This window comes from Anomalospiza imberbis, chromosome 15, assembly GCF_031753505.1.
Source record: "Anomalospiza imberbis isolate Cuckoo-Finch-1a 21T00152 chromosome 15, ASM3175350v1, whole genome shotgun sequence".
Taxonomy (NCBI): Eukaryota; Metazoa; Chordata; class Aves; order Passeriformes; family Viduidae; genus Anomalospiza; species Anomalospiza imberbis.
Genome location: NC_089695.1, coordinates 13,600,587 through 13,607,364, shown reverse-complemented (window position 1 = coordinate 13,607,364; position 6,778 = coordinate 13,600,587). Strand labels below are relative to the sequence as shown.

Genomic DNA, 6,778 nt, shown 5'->3' with positions numbered 1-6,778 from the left:
TGCTTTAACATGCACCAAATCCCATCAGTTCCAGTGCTGTAGCTGGCAGGGCAGGCTCTCATTCCTTAGTCACCCTCTCAAATGCCAAGGCACTGAGTTGCCAGCACTGTCTGATTGCACCCAGAGCCAATTACATCAGCCTTCTGCCAACCTGGGGCTTATCTGCTCCCCAGAATTAATTCCTGTTTTGCTGCAATGCACAACCAAAGTTTTAAGTTCCTTGGCCAATTTATTACAATTAGTCTTTCTGCAGTGCATTTGGTCTTCTTTATAATTATCCCACAGAGGCTGGGGTTCTGAGAATTACTCTGTGCACACCTCTGCTTCCCCAGATCCCACACTTTGATGGAGAGGCAAATACTTACTTTTCCACCCCCATTCCCTCCTGTGCATGTAAATCAAGCAAATTGAAGCAAGTGAGGCAGCGCTCAGTAGCATGGCACTGAGGCTGGGAGATGAACTGACAGGTGGCAAACGTGCAGCTCAGTTCCCCACTTTGGGAAATTTATTCACAATACATTTCCTCTGATCGAATCACCTTGAGTTGGTCTGTCTGTTCATTTTCTCTTTGTCACCTCACATAACAGAGCAGCCCAGTGCTGTTCTGTTCTGAGGGGCAGGTAGGAAAACAACCACACCAGGTGTTTTCCAGAGTGCCCCTCCCCAGGTAATCCTCTCCAAGAGGAGTGGGAACCCATCTGGAGGATGGCCTGACATCACCATCAGAGGAAGAAATTCACCTTTCACATCTTCTTCATAAATTCTTCTTTTCAAATCTATTAGCATCTAAATTTACTTTCTATGAAAAATTTTAGGGCATCAGTCCTGCCAGGAGACATGTAGAAAGAAGGAATTTATAGTGCTTAAAGAAGGGAAAAGACTTCAAGGGATGTCTCTTGAGGCTGAAAGTTGGGGAGGCTGCCTCAGGGCTGCCAGTTAAGGATTTGTGAGAACCAAACTCCCATTAATTCCCAGGCTGGAAATCCCTTTTTCTTTCTCTGCAGAAGACAAAAGATGGGATGGATTCTGAGGTAGTCCTCAGCAGGAACCCCATAGTAGACATCAAGGCCATCTGCCCTGAAGACAAGACTGAGAAATCTACTTGCCCTGAAGTTTCACCAAAAGCTGATGAGCTGAACCATGCAAAATCCTGATGCTGATCTAATTCTACCAAGTACAAACTTTCATTGCCTCTGGTACAGAAGTATTATTTGCCTAAATTACTTATGTCAAGATTTATAAAGTACCCAAAATTCTCTGAGGGACTGCCAAGCATTGAATTTATTTATGCATAAATTATACATGCTAAAGGTATTTTGGCTGTACCTCTTCCCCTTCCTGAGCTTTTTCTCAACCTCTTATTTACTAGCTTCACCAATATGTTATGTGGCAAGCTCACCAAGAATAAGAGTTATTTCCCCTGTGGCATTTGAAGTTGCAGACCTAACTCTGTGAAGTCTATAGTAACCCTAAGCATTTTCACAGAGAACCATATGGCCATGCCAGGCAGGTGTTCCTCAAAGTCCTCAAACAATTATCAGTGTGAGTCATGCCTGTTGCCTTTATTTCCTGGAACGTTTCACTTCGTGACTGCACATCACGTACGAGTGGTTGGGGAAAGGACCACGCTCACATTTGGGATCTGTTTGCTTCTCCGAGGATGTTTTGATGCTACTGTCTCAGCCATATCACCTTCAACTGGTCCCCTTTCCACAGATGACCAGTCATCCAAAACACCAGAGATTTTCAGCCTCCTTGATCTAAGGGAAGCGGATGAGAAAAGACATGATGCAGGCAAATGTCACATTTGTGTCACTGACCGAAACCCTGCTGCCATGATACATTATTCAGTACCTAACAGACCTCCTGATATAACCCTGAGCTGAACTCTCCTCGAAAGATCAGCCATCCGTGGCTTCCCCACAGCAGGTGGGAAGATTTGCTGCCACAGCCCTGGGGCCAGAGAGAGGAATACCCACGCCTGCATGCCCACACAGCCCATGGAAATGCTTTATATGACAAGCAATGTGTCCACTTTTTCTTCATGGAGAATTCTCTGCTCTGTATCTGTATCTATACAGATAAGGGAGTGCTGACTCCAGGCACTGAAGATAAGTTGGTTTCCTACTCTGCTTGGAGTTCTATGCCAATGAACAATATGAAAACATACTGGTTCTGTTCTCTCAAACATTATTAATGCTAAAATATTTGATGCTAACAAGGAGAGAGCAGATACAGATCTATCAGCTCACACCTTCACTCCCAGCCTTAATTCACATCCTCACATAGGGTTGGAAAGAGAACCAGGGCAGAAGCTGTCCCCTGAGCAGCCCTTCCCTGTGCTCTGGGTCTGCAGGTACAGAGAGAGCAGGACACAGTCATCTCCTGTCCCGTGCACAGCCTCACCTCCCATCAGGCAGGGAGAAAAGATACTGGCACGTTCTGATCAGGTTCTGCCCTCCTTGTTTCTCTTAACTGGCTCTCTGCTAGAATCTGTTTTGGGGGTAATGGAAAGGAAAATTGAGTTAGACCTTTTTAAAGGGTTTGCTAATGAATTTATTCATGAAAGACTGCAAGGCCTGAATTTTCCATCAAACACCACCACAGGCTTAGTTAACCAACACTCACCTATGACTTCTGCTAGAAAAGCCAGGATGCTGCTTTCCTATTGCTTCAGTACTTTTTACATTTCTTGGCCATGTACTGCCCCTGGAGAGCATCAGCCCACCTCCTGCAGTAATGAGATCAGATCAGAGAAGACCCTGCCACAGCTTATGTAAATCCTAACCTTCTCATATTCAAGACATCTCCTTTGCAACTGCAAGACAGCCCATGCCAAAAAGCCAAAGTTCTCCATTCCATTCCATTCCATTCCATTCCATTCCATTCCATTCCATTCCATTCCATTCCATTCCCTCACAGTTTTCAAGGGTGTCCAGAGATACAGAAATATCCACTGTTGCTAGCTGTTTTTGAAAGTTAAATTAAAAGCTATGCCAGCCAGTCTGTATTGGGCATAAGAAATATATTTCAAATATGTACCAGAACAAAGACCGGTAACTTGGGGCTGGCGGGCCACACAATCTGTTGTAGAGACCTTTGGGGACTGCAAACTCAACCCCTGTGTCACAGTGAGGCCAAAAGGCAAAAACCAGGTCATAAAGGCACAGAAAGCCATACAACAGGCATATGGCTCCTGAGATCAGAGCCAGCAGACCTTTTACTTCTAAAATCTCTCATAGTGTTACAGCTGGAGCTCCCAGCATACAAAAAGCTGTATTACCAGATCATCAGCCCAAACCCTTCTGGGTGTGCTGCAGCCACAAAGTGCTGGAGAGGGAAATTTTCTTTTTGCTTGTGTGTTCCGTCTGTCCTGCTACACAGACAAGGTGCTGGCCAGGCACAGCCCAGAGGAACTTCTATTCCTCTTAGATCCTAAGGCCACCCTCATAAAGCACACTCGTTAAGCAATAAAATTGTAAAAGTGTGATGGGGTGACCCTGGCTGAACTCCTGGTGCCCATCAAAGCTGCTCGATCGCTCCCTTCCTCAGCTGGACAGGGGAGAGAAAATAAAATGAAAGGCTCATGGGTCAAACCATTCTCTTACTCCTCTCTCCCAGCTGCAGCTGTGCAGGTTTTTTCCCCCTCTTCTTCAAAACACAGAGCCAGACAGAGTCTCCTAAGTTACCTTTGCTGCCATAGGACCCGTCCACCGTGTGATCAGAGCGTATGACACACGCAGATGATTAATGATAGCAGTAATTAAGAAGGTGGCTGATTTTCACATGTAAAGTCTTGGCTGTTCCCCTCTGGACCTCAGCTTCTGCAGTCAGGTAACTCCTGACAATCCAAGCAGCAGTGATTTATCTTTCTATCAGAGAATGCATGGGATGTCTCACTTCTCACTGCCTGGGGATTGCAGCCCTCCATCCTAATCAAGAACTCACAAGGTAGATAAGGTGCTCTGCTTTAATGAAACTCTGGAGTTGTTGGGGAAAAGGTTTGGTACACAGTGTAGAAACATCAGGGCAGATTGAAATGAGATGAACTTTTGCAAACCTTTTCTTTAGTGATTGCTAGAATATTCTAAATAATTACAGTTATGACCAACCCAAGCCATTACCTTTAGCAGTATTTTTTTGTTTTAATTATGATATTGTTTGGGTGTTCCTAAATACTTTTTGTTCTCCCTTTTAAATTAGAAGATAATACTTCAAATGTATCCAAGATTTACTCTAATCTTGTTAGAAATAAAGTAAATTTCAGAGACTTGTTGAAACCAACAGTGAAGTCACAGAGTAGTCCAGAGCGGTTGCAATGCCTGGAGGAGTGGGGCAAGCAGCAGGGAATGGCAGGAGGTCCAGGGAGAGGGGGTGGGATAGTGTTTGCTGCTCAACAGCCCTTCAGAGGGATTCTGCTGAGCTCTCCCCATGCCCTTTCTTCCCAGAGACTCATCCATGGCCACTGGCAGAACCAAACCTGGAATGAGGAGCCAGGCAACGAGCTGATGCCTCAAAGTCTTCCAAGACTGAAAAAGGCTGGATGGCCACAAGACCTCATGTCATGTAGAGCACAGCCAATAACACCAAGATGTAAAAGATGCAAGAAGAAAAATCTGAAAGCTTTGGCAACTTTTCCTCCATTAGGCAAACAGATATTGGCATCTGTGTCTGCTCAGGCTTTGTCTGGTGAATAATTGATGCATTTCCATGTGTTTTTATTCAAAGCTGACTTTAAAGTTCCAGTATTTCCTGATATTCTTAAAGATTAGAAGTTGATAATTGTGATTTTTGTAATCAACAGAGACTTGGAATTTTTAAAAAGAGAAAGAAAGAGTGAAAGGAAAAACTAAAGGCATTTCTAATAACTGTGGCAGGAACTAGACAGACATTTCCTTCACACTGAGCTGTCAGTAAGTAAAAACATATTGTGGCAGGCTGTAGTTTACCTATGCTTGTGTGCAGGTATCGAAGGCTCAGTGGGACTAATTACGAAAATATGATTATAATGGATTAGTAATTCTGTCAATCAGACACATGCATATGGTAACAAAAGAGCAATGGGTAAAAAATGCCACAGGACAGGAGATTTTAATGCTGTGGGTTAGTACCAAAAGCATGTCTCATGGGAGAAAAAAGATTTGAGTTATGCTGGGGGAGAATTGCTGGGATTGTATATTAATAAGAAATCATGTATCAGATCTATGGCTCAGAAACACATTAAAACCAGCAGCAAAGCGATTTTTACCCCTTCTCTCTAAAAGTGGTTTTGACAGACTTAGAAAGGGTGTGATTTCAAACTGCACTAAAAGTTTGCAGGCAGAGCTGGTAAACCTCAGCATTAGATGGGCCTGCTCAATCAAAAGAGAGGGTGACACCCCAACCACCAAGGACATTTCATTCATCTTTGAAATCACATTCTCGAATCAAAGAAAAGAAAATCTGTGGAAACCGTTGTCATTTAAAATTGGAGAAGAAGAAAGTGTCTTTGAATCTGTTTCCTTAATGGATATTCTTCCTTTTCCTCCTCGCCCACGCCTGGTTTGCTATTCAGAACCCTGCAGGAGAGATGGACTATGGTGATGATGTCTCAGGGAAGGCAGCTGAGGACTCGTCCCCTTCCTTCTTTTGTATATAAAACCACCATGAAGTAATTTATTTTGTAAAACAATGTAATTTTTGTAAATAACTGCAAGCACTTCAAACTCCATTCTCTGCTTTGCAGCTCTGCCAATGTGTGCCCCAGTGGCCTGGCCAGTTCTTGGCATATCAGCATGGGTTTTTCACTCTTTCTGTTCCTTGCTAGCTCGGGGAGTCTGAGGCAGCTCCCGTGTTCATGGGCCAGTCTGGAAGGCACTGTTGCTCCAGGGGAAGCAGCCACCTCCTGGCTCAGCCTCCACAAGCCAAGGGCAGCCAAATGCAGCAGGGATCAGATCTGTCTGCAGCTCCCTGGGAGGCTTGGGAGCACTGGAATCTGGAAAATTAGGATGTTTCAGCTTCCCTGGCTTTCTCCTTTATACTGGGGAGGGTGGGGATGGAGGGGGCTGGGAGAATAATGGGGACCAGCCTGGGACTGTGTAGAACCAGGCAACTGCCAGAGTATTGTTGATGATAAAAGTATCTCTCTCTTTCTTGATGTAAAGCCAGCCAGTTAAAGCCCTTCTGATCCCAGCTGGTTCCTCAGGTACTGGCACCAAAGTTGAAGGATAAGGAGTTTCTACATAAACATTGACCATAGAGCAGGGCTCTGACAAGACACTGGAAACAGATCAAGTGAAGACAAAAATATTTGCATATTCTTGATCTTTTCCTTTCACCTGCCACTTCGTAGGTGCTTCAGGAGGCACTGGACCACTGACTGAGGGGACAGGAAAGGAAAACCCTACACTGAAACACAGAGAACAACTCAGAATAGTTTCACACTTGGAAAGCCTCTGTTGCCAGTGGACGCACCTGCAGTAGCTGCAGAGGGGTCTTATATCCACTGAACAAGTCGTTCTGAAGGCAGCAGATTTGCAGCTGACTTTAATAACCTGTGTGGCTTAAAGCCTTGTCATTTTTGTGCACCATGCAAACGTGCTCATGACTTTTACCCAATGCAAACAGAGAAAGAAATTTAGTCCTTGTGGGAGCTGATGAGGCAGGTCCATGAAAGAAACAGGATCATGTTCCTGGCTGGGAATCCTCCTCTTTAGAAAGTGCAGGGAACTCCTAAATAGGTAACTAAGGGCTAATCTCTGATATTAGGAACACTTTGATCACAATGGGCCACCACAGG

General features: G+C 44.6%; 2 long non-coding RNA genes across 5 annotated transcripts; one reads left to right on the top strand and one right to left on the bottom strand.

Annotated features, from left to right (window-relative positions):
• Positions 1-532: 532 nt before the first annotated feature.
• Positions 533-3,101, bottom strand: LOC137483129 (uncharacterized). Its single transcript, XR_011004354.1, has 3 exons — positions 2,958-3,101; positions 2,629-2,731; positions 533-2,493 (listed from the first exon to the last, which is right to left on the bottom strand). It is a non-coding gene; the product is annotated as an uncharacterized lncRNA (long non-coding RNA).
• Positions 3,102-3,126: 25 nt separating this feature from the next.
• On the top strand, positions 3,127-6,422 carry LOC137483128 (uncharacterized). Of its 4 annotated transcripts, none has more exons than XR_011004350.1 (4): positions 3,127-3,327; positions 3,622-3,960; positions 4,449-4,689; positions 6,332-6,422. It is a non-coding gene; the product is annotated as an uncharacterized lncRNA (long non-coding RNA). The 4 variants fall into 4 exon arrangements; XR_011004353.1 differs by lacking the exon at positions 4,449-4,689 and having other exon boundaries at positions 3,147-3,327; positions 3,622-3,771; positions 3,880-3,960; XR_011004351.1 differs by lacking the exon at positions 6,332-6,422 and having other exon boundaries at positions 3,147-3,327; positions 3,622-3,771; positions 3,880-3,960; positions 4,449-4,803.
• Positions 6,423-6,778: the final 356 nt, after the last annotated feature.